The sequence below is a fragment of the Bicyclus anynana genome, chromosome 18, assembly GCF_947172395.1.
Source record: "Bicyclus anynana chromosome 18, ilBicAnyn1.1, whole genome shotgun sequence".
Lineage (NCBI taxonomy): Eukaryota > Metazoa > Arthropoda > Insecta > Lepidoptera > Nymphalidae > Bicyclus > Bicyclus anynana.
Window position 1 is genome coordinate 2,679,722 of NC_069100.1, and position 19,114 is coordinate 2,698,835.

Sequence of the window (19,114 nt, forward strand, 5' to 3'; positions counted from 1 at the left end):
CCTGGTGATTTTGGTGGAGTAAGTATTGCTTCTCTGTCTACGATTATAATAGTTCTTATATAAAATAGAAGAAGAAATTAGAGTAGGGACGAAAAAATAGAACAAATTAAAAAGTTAAAAATAGAACAATTAAGGTTGGCTGATTAACGATAGGGCTTTTTTCAGATAGCAGGCAAAGAAATAAGGCAAAAGGCGCTACGAACATTGCAGGTATTCTAACAATTTTTCAATTTAACAATCTTTGTTCTTTATGATATTATTGACCCTGCTCTCTGCATTCGTGCCGTGGGTTCGATTCCCACAACTATTGAAAAACTGTATTTTCCAGTGCCTGGGTGTATTTACACATTACTTAAATATTCATTTGTACAGGCTTTACACTTACTTTGATTCTAAGTAGTGATGTGTGTATTGTGCAAGTATATTTTTCATTATTTATCTATACTAATATTATAAAGCTAAAGAGTTTGTTTGTTTGTTTGATTGAACGCGCTAATCTCAGAAACTACTGGTCCGATTTGAAAAATTCTTTCTTTGTTAGATAGCCCATTTATCGAGGAAGGCTATAAATTTTATATTATCCTTGTATTCTTACAGGAAAGGGATCCACGCGGGTAAAACCGCGCGGTGTCAGCTAGTTTTAAATAACAAAAAACTCTATATAACTTTTTATATATATATTTTTAGGAAGTAGATGAGAATGAGAAAAGACTCCCACCTGAGAAAACATTTCCCAAAGTGACGGAAAAACAACCGACTGTAAGTTTCTGTAAGTTGTTTGTTTTGTTTGCGTGTCTAATGTTCTTACAACATACATTCTGTTTTCCAGCGAGTGCCGCCAACTACTCTTAATCCAATGTATGCTCATTTACCTAAGGTGGTAAGTCCATTTTTTGTACTGTTTTAAACGGATGGGATTCGAACCTTACTAAAAATATGATGTAAAAGAAAGAAAGAAAAACATTTATTAAAAAAAAATTGCCATATAGGTTGTGCCAAATATATAACACGTAATGTAGATTATAATTATAATCCGCAGGATGATTTCGGATCTCCTATTCGTTGGGTATTAATGACTTCTGTAAGTATCAGTTGTATCATTTAATGAAATCATTAATTAAATATAATAAATTATTTAAATTACAATGATTTATAAAATACATGATATATACAAGCACCGCTTACTTAGGAACTAGATGGTGAATTTCCCAATTTATTTATATATGAAAAATAAAATTTGAGTGTCTGCATATTGTTACGTATTAACTTGCAGCTTACTTTGATGCTAATGCTAAAGCTTAAATAAGCACATTAACAGCCCCATGATATGCTGGCGACGGGGGAAAGACTGCGCGGGTGTGAAATCGTGCGTGCGGGGAAGCATCAGTCGTGGGTTTTTTATTCATCGCTACACGCCCATTCGCCCCGCGCGGACCATTGGAAGTGTTACGAACGAAGTAGCCAAGCTATAGTATATATTGCGAACTAGCAATAACTTTACTACACGGTAATTGTACTCATATCATCATCATCATCATCAATTGGCCGATGGACGTCCACTGCAGGAAATAGGCCTTTAGTAGGGACTTCCAAAAATGTTTCTTCAGCCCATAAACAAAGATTTCCCGATAATGATGCGGCATGCGGGTTGGTCAGTGCAGAGCTAGATTTCTTTCACCGACGTCACTGATGCCCGACACCGGCCTGTGCCTAGCCTTTGGGAATAAATATACCGCCATACGTTGGTCGTCAGAACCTCGTCAGTCCACAAACAGGTGAGGTTGGCGGTTGGGGAAACTGAATGGCACTAGCCTTCCTCTTGCACCCCAAATTTGTGTGTTCGTTTGTTTGATTGAACGTATTAATCTCAGGAACTACTAATCCGATTTGAAAAATTCTTTCAGTGTTAGATAGCCCATTTATCAAGGAAGGCTATATATGTATTATACCCGTATTCATACGGGAACGAGAACCACGCAAGTGAAACCGGCGTCAGCTATTAAAATATATATTACATGCAAAAATCAAAAAGTATAAATATTTCTTTCCAGAACGACACAAGAGATGGCTTAGCAAAAGTGACGGTAAGTGTCGTCAACCAACATCCTATTTTACCGTTGCAATGAGAACTTGCGATAGCCTGTTAATCTGTGTAAAAGACACGTGTGTGTATTGCGAATCGAATTTAAATTAGTATGTGGTGTAAGGACACCAAATATTTTTATTGGTGTTAATTATTTTCGATGTTTACCTCATCCCGCTCAAAAAAAAGCACAGACCTTTTTGTTCGTGAATTTGGCTGTTTCTTATGTAATTAGTCTGAGGTGGTTACGCATAGTTTCTTTTGTTTAAGGGCTCAAAATAGCTAGAACCCAAAGCCGTAAAGCTTTTTATTAAAAAAAAACAAAAAGAAAATTTGTTTAGTTGATCATTTTGTTTCAGGATCCTCAAACAAAGCAGAATCGTCACTATTACATAAACGTACGTACATATCTTAACTTTTAATATTTTATCCGTGATGTAGGTTAGAATCTGTTTTTGGTTGTAAAGCTTTTTTTTATTCTTTACAACTTAGCCCTTGACTACAATCTCACCTGATGTTAAGTGATGATGTAATCTAAGATAGAAGCGGGCTAACTTGTAAGGAGGAGGATGAAAATCCACACTCCTTTCGGTCGACATCGTACCGGAACGCTAAATCGCTTAGCGGTACGTCTTTGCCGGTAGGGTGGTAACTAGCTACGGTCGAAACCTCCCAGCTGCCAGACCTGGACCAATAACCTCAATCGGCCCAGTCGGGAATCGAACCCAGGACCCCCGTCTTGTAAATCCACTGCGCATACCATTGCGCCACGGAGGCCGTCAAAAATATTTTTTTTAAAAAGGGGCCGCTTTTGATAATATGTTTTGATAATTGTTTTCAGGGCACCATTTTAGTTCCTATCATTGATTACAACGTGGAACGTTTAGGGCTAACCACTGTAAGTATGTGCTACGAGGGTTCTACTAATGCGTTACGAATTGCTACGAAATGCTACATAAAATATTTGCTACGAATATTCGCTACGAGAGCTTATATTTATTTTATTTAAGCAATTGCATTGATTATATTATGAAAGTAATGCATGATTCTTGAAGCTCTGTTTGGGATTGCAATTTTCAAAATTAGTCTTATTATTATTTTTCGTTTGTATTCTTTGTTACAGTCAACAAAGATTACGAAATAAATTTGTAATTTTAATCAAATTCCCGTTTTATTAGCTTATAATATATATTTCAAATCGGTTCAGTAGTTTCGGAGCTTATTCAATGCAAACAAACAAAAAATCAAATCTTACCTGTTTATAATATAAGAGACACAATAATAATGATATTAAAAGAAATAAAAAATAGCTTACTTCTTTTAGCCGTGGACATTTTGCAGTAAATGAGAGAAATGTTATCAGTTCATCATTATAATCATCATCATCATCATATCAGCCGAGCCGTCCACTGCAGGACATAGGCCTTTTGTAAGGACTTCCAATTATCACGATCTTGAGCCGCCTGCATCCAGCGAGTTCCTGCGACTTGCTTGATGTCGTCAGTCCACCTGGTGGGGTGTCAATGTTATTCAGTTAGTTTTTTTTTAATATAATTTGATTAAAAACAATTTTTTCAGACAACATCTCTACCCATGCTGACGTCACTACGTGCCCCCCTACGTACCGTAGTTCAGAACGTGGACATTAAAAACGTGGACGAGACCGACTGGCTTGTCTTCGAAACAGCTCTAAATGTGCAGGAGAGAGATAACCAGGTATGAACTTCAGAGCTTCTTCATCATTATCATCTTTGTTAGCTGGTAGAGGTCCACTCACCGTCAGTCGATAGAAGTGTATTTTCCAGAGCGAAGTCGCCATTACAGTACCTTCTCGAACATTCATGGGGTGTTTTAACTATGTGCCCCATTTCACATTTCAGCTTTACGACTAATGTGAATCTAGAGGTGTAAGTTATAAAATTCTCTGGCTATTCTTGTTCACTATCATTCGACAGTCTTTAAGCAGATTTGCGGTAGAGTTTGGTTTTACTATACAATTTGTACAGAGCCGTGAGTGGACATGCACCTCTGCCTCCGATTCCGGAGGGTGGAGCTTTGAATCCGGTCTAGGGCACCTCCAACTTTTCACTTTTGTGCATTTTAAGAAATTAAATATCACGTGTCTCAAACGATGAAGGAAATACGTTATGAGGAAACCTGCATACCCGAAAATTTTCTTTATTCTCTGCGTGTGTGAATTCTGCCAATCCGCATTGGGTCAGTTTAGTGGACCATTTGGCCTAACCCCTCTCATTCTGAGAGGAGACTCGAGCTTAGCAGTGAGCTGAAAATGGGTCGATAATGTTGATGATTATGGTACAAGAACCTGAGATCGTTTTACCAAATACCACGGGAACCATGGATATTTCCGGAATAAAATATGTATGTCTTGCTTCAAAGTAGGAGACTGTCTACTTATGAGACAGTGTGAACATAATTGTTAGAATGAACAGTTACAAGCAAAAATAAGTTGTTGTTCTCAATTTTGTATGGGCTCGAACATTTCTGCTTGCTTATACTACTTTACTTCTTTCATATAGCCCAAGGTTTGTTAAAGTGAGGTACACGAACCCCTAGGGGTTCGTCATTCAACGACATGGGGTTCGCAACAAGATTTACGTAATGGTGGCTTGTTAACTGATACCAAGTTAATATTACAAAGACATTTCTTTATTTAAATAAAAACCTTATTTTCTTCAACAGTTAAATTTATTTTTTTCTTTAGGGGGGGGGGGGGGGGTTCATTAGTAGTAAGGGGTTCGCTGTCACTTGGAAATTTTAACAGGGGTTCGTGTAGCCTCCAGTTTCTCGTTCACTCAGCGTGTTCACATGTTCTAGATCAATAAATACGAGCTCAAGTTTGACCCCTCCTAGTGCCGCTAGCATAGCACTGGTGTCATAATCATTAACAACCCTTATTTGGCTCACCATTGAGCACGAGTCTCCTATCAGAATGAGAGGGGTTAGGCCTTAGTCCACCATACTGGCCCTATGCGGATTGGCAGACTTCACACACGTAGACAACTCAGAAAATTCTCAGGTTTTGCCAGACGATAATAATCGTTCAGTATAGAAATAAACTATTAATTTCAAAGGACGTACAGACATATCGGATGATATTAAGCGAAGGGGTAATGACGCCTTTGTGAGAGGTGATATATAAGGTCGTTACGCTGTGGAGGGTAGCGGTGTAATCTTGACGTCTCACTCGCTTTATTGAAGGGGAAAAATCGGCACCTTTTCACTCGCACCATTAAATACAGTTTGCACCATTCAACTTAAGTTGAGACATGGTTTTTTTTAATTCTGTGTTCCGTTAGGAAACTATTGTTGCGTGAAATATATGGAGTGTAGGGGTTGGTAAGTAGGCTAGTGAAGGACCAAGTCCTTTTAGGACTAAACTATGAGAACGAGGAATGAGTGGAATGAGTATGAGCTGAGAGGTAGTTGGAAGGCCTTGGAAGTCATTACCTTTTATGCTGGGCGATGCGCTGATACCGATGAGATGTGTGTCGTCGAGACTCGCTTTGCTGGCTGAAGACTTCGATGTGCTGAGAGCGAGCACAGCAGAATTTAACGTCCACGACACTTAGTTTACTTTGCATGGAACTGAAGTTAAGGCCACTCGAGTGGATTGCACTTAAATTAGAGGTTTTAAACTAAGCTTTGTGCGGAGATGCGTACACGCGTTAGCGATGAATGGGGCAGAGAGAGAAGAGTGTAACGAAAGTGTCATGGCGGACGTTTTGCATTTCCGTCTTGATGGTAGTCTATGGCTCCCATGGCGTGGGTTTCGTGACCACTTCCATCTTTGACATTGTCATCTTGCCATGTTTCTGGCTACTCGGAGAGCAGCGTTGACCGTGGACTTGAGTCTGGTATAGATCAGGTCAGACCAAAGCATCGGCCTGCGACCATGTGGGACAGTAACCAGTTTATCGACATTACCTTTGTCTTTCTTGGCCATGTCTCCAAAGTATAAGTCTATGGTAGGACATAATTTTTGTAAGGCTATATCAGATTTAAATTATGGTTTGAACACATATGGGTTTAGTTGTCTTGTTGTTGTTGTCGCAGAGAATTAACAAAGTTCTCTGGTATGCAGGTTTCCTCACGATGTTTTCCTTCACCGTTTGAGACACGTGATATTTAATTTCTTAAAATGCACACAATTGAGAATTTGGAGGTGCATGCCTCGGACCGGATTCGAACCTACATCCTCCGGAATCGGAGGCAGAGGTCATATCCACTGGGCTATCACGAAACTTAGTTTAGTTTGTTAGTTTAGTTATCTAATTTTTGATTGACAACTTAGTGTTCTTTGTTTAAGTTATATAATAAGAAAATCTACCATAATCCGATATATTAATTCCCATAGTTCAGCACAACTGTAACTTGGGAGATAGTTTTTGTTAAGGTACCTACATGTTTTGAAAGAATGAAGAAGATGGTTTTATTTTATCAGCTTAGAATATTGACTATAAGTATTTAACGTGAAAGTGATGATTTTGCTATCTCAAATCATGATAAAAAAGTACAGTAAAGTAAGTAAGTAAAGTAAAATACTCTGCTCACGAGATTACCGTCATGTGGAATGTTGAGTTAACAGTTATTTTTCCGATAGTAAAACTAGCCACTAGAGCCCATATTAAAGAAACGACTCTTAATACAGATTTCATTTTTACAGTGCTCCGAGGATGGTTGTCAAGCTAGAGTGAGTAGCACAAAATATCTTTACCTAAATAAAGCAAAAACTTAATTTTCTATTTATTTTCTGTGATAAAGTTTAAATAAGGGCAAAGTTTTTCTAGCATAATTATTTATTTATATAATAGTTATTTTTATTTATTTATACTCTATTGTGCACCACAAAATAAGGGAACAAACAATATAACAAAAAAATAAGGAAATAAAAAGTAAGATACAAAAAGACGGCCTTATCGCTTCATAGCGATCTCTTACAGGTGACCTTAGGTACACCTTCGTTATACCTTCGTTTCTATCTATAAAAATAACTTATTTTCAGTGTCAAAAATTGGGATGTGATTCTTTGGTACGTATTGGTTGCGGTGACAATTTTTTTTAATTCATTATTTTATATTTCTTTACTTTCTTTTAATTTCCATGGCAAAATATATGCTAAACAAAATTAAAACTTGATATAATAAAAAACTTAACTTCAAGCGTATTAAATACTCTCTAATAAAATAAGTTATATATTCCATATACTTAACTAGCTGACGCCGCGCGGTTTCACCCGCGTGGTTCCCGTTCCCGTAGGAATACGGGGATAATACGGGGCTATAGCCTTCCTCGATAAATGGGCTATCTAACACTGAAAGATTTTTTTTTAATCGGACCAGTAGTTCCTGAGATTAGCGCGTTCAATCAATCAATCAAACAAACAAACTCTTCAGATTTATAATATTAGTATGGATATGGAATGACTCATTTTCTTTATTCTATAAAATAACAATTTTTTTTGTTTTATTTAATTATGCAGTGCAAAGGTGACACATGTGCGAGTGGGGTAAACTATTTTTTGATCAAAAATATTGTAACTATTTTATTTTATTAATAAAATGAATATTTTATAAATCGTATTTCAGTGTGTTGGTGGAGGCTGTCAAACAGCTGTAAGTATTCTTTCTCCTAATCTTAGATTTTAATTAACTTGCTTAATAAATACTAAAATTTTGCTTAAATCATTATAATCCGCGCCACCAAACAAGTCTCGTAGACGCGGCACTAATGTCTTAATGGCACTCATTGTCATTTGGTAATGGATGTCTTAATGTCATTTGTGTAAGGCGCTGTGAATTTTAGTTCAGGTTTTTTGCAGCGCGACTTCTTTAGTGGCGCGGAGTCTAGTTGAGTGTTGACATTTTAAATGTTTTTTCAGTGCAAGGGTCCAGGCTGTATATCTATGGTTCGATTATATTCATTTACGTAATTAATTTAAAACCTATTTCTCTTCCTTTTTTCACCTTCCTTATTGAATTTTTATACAATAATTACTTACTTTGCGTTTTTTTCCTTTAGACAAAAATTAATCAAATCCAAGTAATCTTAAGACCGTCTGTTAACAATGCACGATCCTAAAACGTGATTCCTATACAAAAACTTTTTTTTTAGATTTGGCTTTTCTTGTATGACAACCCAAGTTAACCCAAGTAAAAAAATATATCAAAATTAAAGTAAAAATCCGATTTAAGTAAAAAAAAACATAAAATATTTGTATTATTTCAGTGCATCGGTACAGGTTGTACTGCAACTGTAAGTATTTTTTTAACCGACTTCGTTTAGTTTGCGCTTACAAAGAACAATAGGGATGATGACAGTTTTTTTTTTTTTTTTTTTTTTTTTTTTTTTTATTCTTTACAAGTTAGCCCTTGACTACAATCTCACCTGATGATTTGTTTATAAATTAAGAGTATGCTAATAGTAAAGCAATTTTGTAAAAGTAACAGGATATCTGCGATCATTACTTTCGGAGCTACAGGGATTTAAAGAGCCGGATTTGCGGCGCTGCCGCGGATCCCTGAAAAACGCTTCATACAAAATGGCACGAATAAGTGACGTCGTTGGCTCGCTAATCGTTAGATTTGTATGGGCGTTCAAACAAAATCGCTAATATCTTTGTTATTTGTGCGTTTGTTTATAGTTTATTTATTGAAAAATGTCACATTTAATGTAAGAAAGCTAAAACAGTATGAATTTTCATCTAATTACGATAAAAAATCAATAGATTTTGAAATTTTATAATCTTGTTTATTTTGCAAATATCCAGACAATCTTTGTATTTTATGTATAAATTAGTTAACATTGACCTTATTTACACGAATGTATCATAAAAATCAATATATTAAAACCTAGTCATCATCCCCATTATGAAGCAATTAGGTATTACTTGGCAACACTGTAATTAGTGGAACAATATGGGAGAAACATCAATAAAATTTTGCGGTTAGTTGTTTGGCATTATTGTTTCCAGTTTGTTCCATATTGCAGTTAATTGTTTCATGTAGTCGTGACGTCATTATTTGAATTTCCCGTGGAAGTACACTTTTAAATTGACTCCTGTTAAATTCAGCTGGTTAGCTTTAATGGATCAAGATAGCTCAGTGGATATGATCTCAGCCTTGGATTGAGAGGGTGTAGGTTATGTGGATGAATTTTAAGAAATTAAATATCACATGTCTCAAACGGTGAAGGAAAAACATCGTGGGGAAACCGGAGAATTTTCCTATTTCTCTACGTGTGTGAATCCTGCCAATCCGCATTGGACCAGCTTAGTGGTCTAATCCCTCTCATTTTGAGAGGAGACTTTTTTTGAGACTCGTGCTCATCAAGGAGCCGAATATGGATTGCAAATTATGAAATTCCGATAGTTATTAAAAAAATTGTTTTTACAGTGCGATGGCATGTCATGTGAAGCCCGGGTGAGTGAAGTTATATCATACTTAGTCTGCGATAATTAATAACAACTAAAGTAACGAATTAGAAAACCATTGTTTGCTATAGGTAAATGCCGCACTGACACTGAAAAGCGATCGCCAATATATGCGCTAATGCGAAGCTATAATGATAATTATACTCACGTTGATTTATATTCTGATACTCGTCCAAGTAAATTCAAAAAACAATTGTCAGTAAAAATTTAAGAATCTAATGTAAAAGTAGCTTAAACTTTCAATGTCACTTCACTTTCAATATTTCATTTTTCTTGTATATTAATTAATCTGTGGTTAACGGTGTAGGTTGACGATTTAGTTTTAATGTCAGTAATTACTTTTTTTGAATTGTAATCTTATTGTTTACTGTTTGTTAATCCAAATAAATAAATAAAAAAAATACTTACTATACTTACCAAAAAACTATCAATAGGTAAATTTGCTAAACTTCAACCAAATCTGTGACCGTTTTATGTAACTTTCAAATACAATAAACCATACACAATCTTCAATCACACTCATATTTCACATGTACTTCTAATATTAACATTAATGTAACTTGAAATATAAAGCTTTCTACTGCTAATGTTAACCCTAGAGTTCACGTATTGAATTTAATGAATATTAAAATAACCCGTTACTGCGTATATAAGATATTTATGAGAGTTTTCTAGGTTATGGAGCGTTTATAGGTATCCTTTGTTTTAGTGCCGCGGGAATGGATGCGAGGCTACCGTATGTAATATTTATTAATATACCTAAACTATAATATATTTGATGCCTTATATTTTATGATGCGACTAGATAATATGCTGATGACTTTACTTACATGGAAATTGGTTTATTCATCATTGTTAACATACATGCATTCTTGTCGCTAACTGTGATCCTCCGGAGGGTGAATTCTGAATTCAGTCCGGGGCATGCACCTCTAACTTTTGAGTTGTGTCTCAGAAATTAAATATCACGTGTCTCAAACGTTGAAGGAAAAACATAGTGAGGATCCTGCATACCTGAGAATTTTCTTAATTCTCTACGTGTGTTTAGTCTGGTAATCCGCATTGGGCCAGCGTGGTGGACTATTGGCCTAACCCCTCTCATTCTGAGAGGAGACTCGAGCAGCAGTGAACCGAATGTAGGTTGATAACGACGATAGATAGATAGATAGATAGATAGATATACTTTATTTTCACACCACAAAGACAAAAACAAGTGAAATAAAAACAAATTAGGAAGAGATCAGCATACAAAAGGCGGCCTTATCGCTAATGTGGCGATTTCTTCCAGGCAACCTTCGGTTTAGGAAAACTTAAGGTCATCAGCAGGTGGCGTCAAACAAAAATAACCATAGTATTAGTAGACGATGACGAATGTCTGTTTGTATTTTTCAGTGTCGCAGTTTCAACTGCAGATACGTCACTAATTCACAAATGAAGTATGGGGGAGGAGTGTGGGAGGAACATTACCCTCAGTACAAAGACAACAGACCGACGGGAGAGTATGCATGATTAATTTAATTTAATTTAGGTAATTAATAAATTATCAAATTGCAATAAAAGTCAAAAAAGTCAAAATTCATTTATTTCAAATAGGCTTAGTTTAGGCTCTTTCGAAACATCAGGTAAAATAATATTAAACTTAAGATAATGGTGATGATAATCATTCGAAAACTTAAAATTAAAGTTACGAGGGTTCCAAACGCGCCTTGGTCCGAGAAGAGTCCACAACAATATCAATAGTTTTTACATATGTTGTATAATCGATCTATTCTATTTGGATGGCAGACGAAATGGGTTTGTGATTCGATATGTTTACACATGTAGTCAACATCGCTTGTTTTTATATCTTACCAGTAGGTACATCCGAAGCCAAACTGACTTCTCGGAAAATATTGGCGACTGTTACTATAGAAAATAAGCTTTATCTACCCTCAAAAACTGCATGAAAATCGATACTAGGTAATAATCTTTAAGGCCAAATTCAGATATCACAGCAATCTCATTATGACACTCTATCTACGCAGGAGATATGGTACACAAGTGTGAACGCAATAATCTAAAAAATAATCACATAGAGAGATAGTAGAGATGGATATTATCCAATATCCATCTCTACTATCTCCTTATGAGGCTAGTTATTCACACAGGTAATATTCTAATGTATTAAATTAAGTATTACAAACACTTGTGCATTCACTATTTTTTTTCTCATTCATAATATTAATAAGAACTCTAACATAACATATACAGATAAATAAAAATGATAACGTGTATAATTTAACGCCATTTTTATTTTCGGCGAGCAAGATTTGAATTATCAGAGGTCTCGCCCCTCACTCATGAGGTTTTAACTTAGAAAAAGTGTCGAGCAAGACGAATTACCTTTGTAGTGGGGTGGCCATGACACTTTCCTCTTAGGGATGTCGATAACAAATCTTGGGGATGAACTACTTTAAGTTATCGATTTATAAATACTTACATTTTGTTGATACATATTATGATACTTAAAAGATAACTTACTTACTTAAAAGATAGATACTTAAGCAACAATAGATTGTAAAAAAGAGATTTACATGTTTTTCTAAAGAAACTCTACAAACTTAGATTTATCAGATATGTTTAAAAATAGAGATATGTATTTGTATTAGTGTGATAAAAAGTGAAAAGGCACAATACTAATTGTGACAGATAGGACTTACAGAGTGATTATTAAAGAGCAATGACAAGAATGCCTATCAGTAGACTAATAATCAATCTTGGTGTACGATTCAAAACAATGTTTTGTGTTGTACCTACACAAAGATACAGAATTACCATGTGGAACGAAAGTGTCAGGTCATAAAATATAATATTCTCATCATATATTGTCTAATTTGAATAGCCTGATTGCCTTGTGTCTGAATTTACGGCAAAATCAGTTGACATACACGTTTTTAAAATCACGATTAGTAGAAGGGCGCTCAAAAGTTGACACATTTTTTAAAGGGTTTTTAATTATCATTATTACCTCCAAATTTAAAAAAAAACATCACATTTTTTAAACGTGATTACATAAAAAAAATATTTGACATTTTTTTTGACAATACGAGGCAAAGCGCCATGTTGGTCAATATTTTATCTGTGTCATGACGTGACGTAAACCCGTAAACACTAAACCATATTAACATGACTGGCAGAAGCAAAACATTGGACATGCCTTAGTTTGTTTGACTTCAAGTAACATCGTGACGTCACAAAATGGACGTCACCATTTTTACGTTTGGAAAATTTTTAAAAATACATGATTTTTAAATTAAGTTTTATTAAAAATCCTTAACTTATATCCCGAATTAATATCGATATATTTCGAACCCTTATTTCATGTAATATATGAAATTAATATATTTTATATTAAAATTAGATATGAGTCAACTGCCCTATTTTAGATAAGACAATCTGTTGCATATTACGTCATAAGAATTATTTTGAATCTGTCCGGGAAAGATCAGAAAGCATGGTGTGCCCACTATCGAGGCCACAGACTGTCATAACTCAAAGAAAAGTGCCGCTATCATTAATCATAGAATATGTTACACTCCGTAAAGGTGCTTGTGATATTTTTGTAAGTTATCTTACAGTTTTACTTTGTACCAAACTGTTTATCTGTTTTAACCGACGATGTTTTTTTTTTTTTATTATTCTTTACAAGTTAGCCCTTGACTACAATCTCACCTGATGGTAAGTGATGATGCAGTCTAAGATGGAAGCGGGCTAACTTGTTAGGAGGAGGATAAAAATCCACACCCCTTTTCGGTTTCTACACGACATCGTACCGGAACGCTAAATCGCTTGGCGGTACGTCTTTGTCGGTAGGGTGGTAACTAGCCACGGCCGAAGCCTCCCACCAGCCAGACCAGGACCAATTAAGAAAATCTCAATCGGCCCAGCCGGGGATCGAACCCAGGACCTCCGTTTTGTAAATCCACCACGCATACCACTACGCCACGGAGGCCGTCATGTCTTGTACGATATTTTTTTTTCGGAAATAGTATCTTTATTCGATACTCGTCATCTCGTAGACTTTTCTAACCCATAACAATTTTTCATACCCTTGAGAAATATTGAGGGATTTTCAAACAATCATTTAGGGTGGTGGGCAGGATGAGTGACGCCACACTACGCTGCATCAAAAAATAAATCATAATTTATTTATTTCAAGTAGACTCAGTTTACAAGCACTTTTGATACGTCAGTTGACTATTTGTAAAGATTCTACCACTGGTTCGGAAGGCAGGTTCTGCTGAGAAGAAACTCAACAGTTGCTCTTTGGCAAGAAACTCAACAGTTGCTCTTTGATAAAAAAATCATACAATATATATTTTTTTATTATTGAGAAAGAATACAATAAGGAACTTAAGCTAACTTATCCTAATAACAACACAAATCATGCCCACGTGGAATGGTGGCAAGAATACTAGCTGCATTTCCGCGTTGGGCTGCCAGGCTGATATCCAATGATATGTCGGTGACTTTGGTTCTTCTGCGGATCTCCTCATTACTGATTCGATCACGCAGAGAAACCCCAAGCATAGCTCGCTCCATCGCCCGCTGAGTGACTATGAGCCTTTTTATGAGGCACAGTTAGCACCAGATCCCATACACAGAAAGGCCCATCGTCGTCGTCATAAACCCATATTCGGCTCACTGCTGAGCTCAAGTCTCCTCTCAGAATGAGAGGGGTTAGGCCAATAGTCCACCACGCTGGCCCAATGCGGATTGGCAGACTTCACACACTCAGAGAATTAACGAAATTCTCTGGTATGCAGGTATCCTCACGATGTTTTCCTTCACCGTTTGAGACACGTGATATTTAATTTCTTAAAATGCACACAACTGAAAAATTGGAGGTGCATGCCCCGGACCGGATTCGAACCCACACCCTCCGGAATCTGAGGCAGCGGTCATATCCACTGGGCTATCACGGCTCTCCTAAGAAAAAGAAGAAGGAGAGAAAGGCCCATAAGATGACTTAAATATTGATATTATTTAATTAAAAAAAATATTTTGCAAAAATAGTTAAAAAAATAATATCTTCAAACTTTAGCCAAATAAAAAAATATGGCGTGTGAAAGTTCCTTCAACAAGTCCTCACAGCGAGATATAATTAGCCGAAGTTGGAAGCCATCCCTGTCTTTTAGGGGATCTTTTGGAATATCTCATCTCGAAGGTTATATTTTCATTTGCGCGGTTGAAAAGAATTTTTATGAATAAGAATCTCTATGAAGGCGGCGTCTTGAAATAACTTTTTTACGTTGTGTTTACATGTTTTAGGTATTTTGTTGTATTTGTTTTATTTAAATTTAAGTAAATTAATTTAAAAAAAAGTAAAAATTTAAATATAGCTGAATCGAAAGAAAATATTTACTTACCGGCTTACAATTGAAAGTTGTTACTAACAAGCTGTTGTTTTTACTGTTGTAAATTAGTTTAAAAAAAAAAGTAAAAATTAAATATACCTGGATCGAAAGAAAATATTTACTTACTGGCTTACAATTGAAAGTTGTTTTTTTACTGTTGCATAAGTAATAGTTATACAACTTAACAGCCACAATGTCCTACAAATCGCGTGGTACACTACCTCGTTCTGACGCTCAGAAATTTTCATTTCCTTGTAACTCAGTTAGCTACCGGAATCAAGAATTTTCGTAAATAAAAAAAATTATCGTCTCATCGAGATGAAGCTCCTAACGAAAAATTAACTTGATAGTAATCAGCAGTAAGAATGTTCTACGGATTCCGGACTATATACATTAATTATTATCAGCTTATTCATCAAATCAATTAATTATTCTACAAAGTAAGAGCCTATAACCGGCATCTTGAACACCACAGAACAGACTAATCATAACATTCTATCCCACTCTATTATTTTTGGTAGGCTCTGAGTTCCTGGTTTAAATAAATCTAGAGTCCTTTTCATGAAAGAAGTCCCGCGGCTAAAACCTGAACTAAAATTGACAGCGCCTTACACAAATGACAATAAGACCGTCGTTACCAAATGATAATGAGCACCATTAAATCATTAGCCGCGACTTTGGGACTTCTTTCATGAAAAGGACTTTAACCAATGATGTTGTCTGACAATAACAATACTGTTAGATGTGTTACTAGGTCATGAAAATGAGGCGCTCAAAAGAGGAAATTTCCACACTTCAATGTTAGATGTGGTTAATAAAGAACGTTATTTAAACAATATCGAAATATCGTCTACAATGTCGAGTTGTGTGTTCAGGAAGTATATATACATATATACATAAATAAATAATGGAATTAAAGATAAAATTGTGTTGAGTGCGCTCAGTTTTGTAGCCTATTGTTCGGCTTTTTTGAATCCTGCTCGGCTGGGCAGCGTTCGAGAAACTCTGTGACATCTTTTCGTCCGAAATTCCTCAGTGCTTGAAGACGAAAGTCTTCGATCAGTCCGTGTTGCCAGTGATGACATACGAATCCGAGACTTGGTCGCTGACTATGGGCCTTATTAGAAGGCTCAAAGTCACTCAGCGGGCGATGGAGCGAGCTATGCTTGGAGTTTCTCTGCGTGATCGAATCAGGAATGAGGAGATCCGAAGACGAACCAAAGTCACTGACATAGCTCAGTGAGTCGCGAGGCTGAAGTGGCAATGGGCGGGCCACATTGTTCGAAGAGCCGACGTTGGGGTCCCAAGGTGCTGGAATGGCGACCCCACACCGGAAAACGCAGTGTTGGGCGACCCCCCACTAGGTGGATCGAGGATATCAAGCTGGTTGCAGGGAGCTCGTGATCGTTGTGCTTAGAGGTCCATGCAAGAGGCCTATGTCCAGCAGTGGACGTCTATCGGCTGATAAGGAAAGGTTCGGCTTTTTTGCGGTGATTTTGTAGGGACGTAACCGATCTTTAGTATAAAATTATATGTATAAAATAATGACTTTAACAATACAATGACTATGTCTGATATCGACGACACAACGTTAAAAAATGTAGGTATTTTGTGTGTAAAGTGAACGATGCCAGGAATTTCATTATTGTATTTGCTGCGAGTGTTCCCGCCGTCCAGTGTGGTATTCCAGTCGAATCGAATGAATTTCCAATACATTCTATGTGTATTTTTAAATGTATTCGAAAATTTAAATGTATATTTGAAATTGTAACGATCGCTAAGGTGTTTGTGATAATGGAATTGTCGGATTAACGTGCTCTTCGAGACACGAGTGCTATAATATAAAAGAAATAAAGTCCCCTATCCTGCTAATATTATAAACGTGAAAGTTTGTATGGATGTTTGGATGTTTGTTTGGAATCAACATCCAAACTTTGGATGTTCGTTACTCTTTTACGCTGCGGCTACTGAAGCGATTTGGCTGAAATTTTGAATGGAAATAGATGTTATTTTGGATTAACACAGACTACTTTTTATCCCGAAAAAATATCCATAGTTTCCCGAGATTTGCGATATGTTGAAAGTTTGTATGGATGTATAACAAACATCCATACAAACTTTCGCGTTTATGATATTAGTAAGATAATCAAGCTTTTTTAATTTTTGTACGTCTGTCTTTCTGTCTGTCCGGGCTTATTTCTGGAACAATCAAACCGATTTTAATGAGACTTAGACTGAAAGATAGAGGAAGTTCTGGAGCAACATGCAGGAAATTTTATCCCAAAATGGCTTCCGCGGGATTTGTGAAAAATAGAATTTCAAGCTTACGTGATGATGATGAAAATGATACAAATTCACTTCTTTTAAAATTTGAATTCATCAGCACAACCTACATTCGGCTCACTAATGAGCACGAGTCTCCTCTCAAAATGAGACAGACGGTTTAGCCTTAGTTCACCACGCTGGCCAAATGCAAATTGGCTGACTTTACACATAAAAAATTAAGAAAATTCTCATGTATGCAAATTTCCTCACGATGGTTTTCCTTCACCGTTTGAGACACGTGATATTTAATTATAAGTTTGATTCGAACCTACGCCCCCAAAGTCGAAGGTAGAGGTCATATCCACTATCAGACGTTATAGTCTAGTGAAATCCAATACCATATGTTATTTACATTTAATTTATACACAACAGTAAAAAAAGCAAAAAAAATATTATTGTGAAAGGCGGCCTTATCGCTTAGTATTTCATCATGGTAACTTTATCTTCCAGGCAACCTGTTATTTCCACATTTATGTGTATTTCTACCAGAGTGGAAATAATTTCCCATTCGCTATTGATAATATATTCATAAAAGACACCTTTTTGAATACGTTATATCCGGAAAATACACAGCGGAAAATCCTCCTCAGTTCCGGCTATAAATTTGGTTTCCACACACAATCGGCGGCATAAGGGCCTTTTCACACGCGGTCTCATTTGCTTGCCGATTCAAACATCACACCCATATCTCTTTTGACCCAACTCTGTCAGTTGCACGCAAAATATGCGTAGTTTTAAGCAAAGAGCGCGTGGGAGAATTTTAAGGTGTGCTTGTATTATAAACAACATAATAAAATTATTAGTTCCCCCGGTGACGCTGCCGAGGTCCCATTAAGGAGCTTACGGTACTTACACAATCACAAAATATTATGAAGTACTAAAGATTCTAAAATATTATATTTAAAGAGGTATAATATTGTATAAATCTTATAATATAATCAAATCTTTCCTAAAGAGAAAATACTTCAAAACAACTATATTAGCAAGGAACACCGGATATATTTTATCCGCGTATTCACCTTCCTGTTTCACCCGAAACTACGTGGGGTCGTTTTTAATATTTTTTTATAGTACTTTGTATTATTTTTATATTGACATTGTTAATAATTAAAAGAAGGACAAATACAGAAATGAGAAAGAAAGCAATATTCTTTAACTTTGTAGTCCTCTGACAGATTAAATGATAAAACCGTCTGTGTAGTTTTATTAGCTTTTCATCAATCCCGTGCAATAAAGTATCCCTATATCTATCTATCTCTCTATCATGATCGTTATTACTTGCATACACATTATCAGTTATACATAAAACGACCAGCGACTCTATCTTCAAGTCAAAGGATTGCTCCCGAAGGATAGCGCCTAGACGGTCGTCGATCCTAATTGATGAAATAAATTCACGAGAGAATAAAGTAAAATAATATACACTATGACACAATAGACAAATCGAATGACATCTATTATATTAAAATGCGTGTAATGTAAGTTTAATAGAAGAGCATGCCAAAGAATGAAACCTAGTTTGAAAAACTGCAGTTGTGTAAAAACCACTTCACAAAGTTTTAAAGTTTACTAAGCATCTCCCTAAAATTTTCCACGCCCTCTTGTTATACGTGATTTACAATTATGTTAGGTACAAAATTATAAAGACGTACGTTTATACGTAAATGAAAATCCATTACAATTTTTCATCATTCACCTTTAACATTCGGCTCACTGTTGAGCACGAGTCTACCCTCAGAATGAGAGGGGCTTATTAGGCTTTATTTATTTATTAGGCTATAGTCCACCACGCTAGCCTAATGCGGATTAGCAGACTTCACACACAAAGAAAATTAAGAAAATCCTCGGGAATGTAGG

The 19,114-nt window shown here is 36.0% G+C and overlaps 1 protein-coding gene across 1 annotated transcript in view; it reads right to left on the bottom strand.

The window, feature by feature from the left end:
* Positions 1-18,481, bottom strand: part of LOC112058104 (uncharacterized) — a 120,930-nt gene extending 102,449 nt beyond the window's left edge. The window contains exon 1 of the mRNA XM_052886756.1: positions 18,471-18,481. The gene's annotated coding sequence lies outside the window, so the exon portion shown is untranslated. The remainder of the gene's footprint in view (positions 1-18,470) is intronic.
* Between the last annotated feature and the right edge of the window lie 633 nt (positions 18,482-19,114).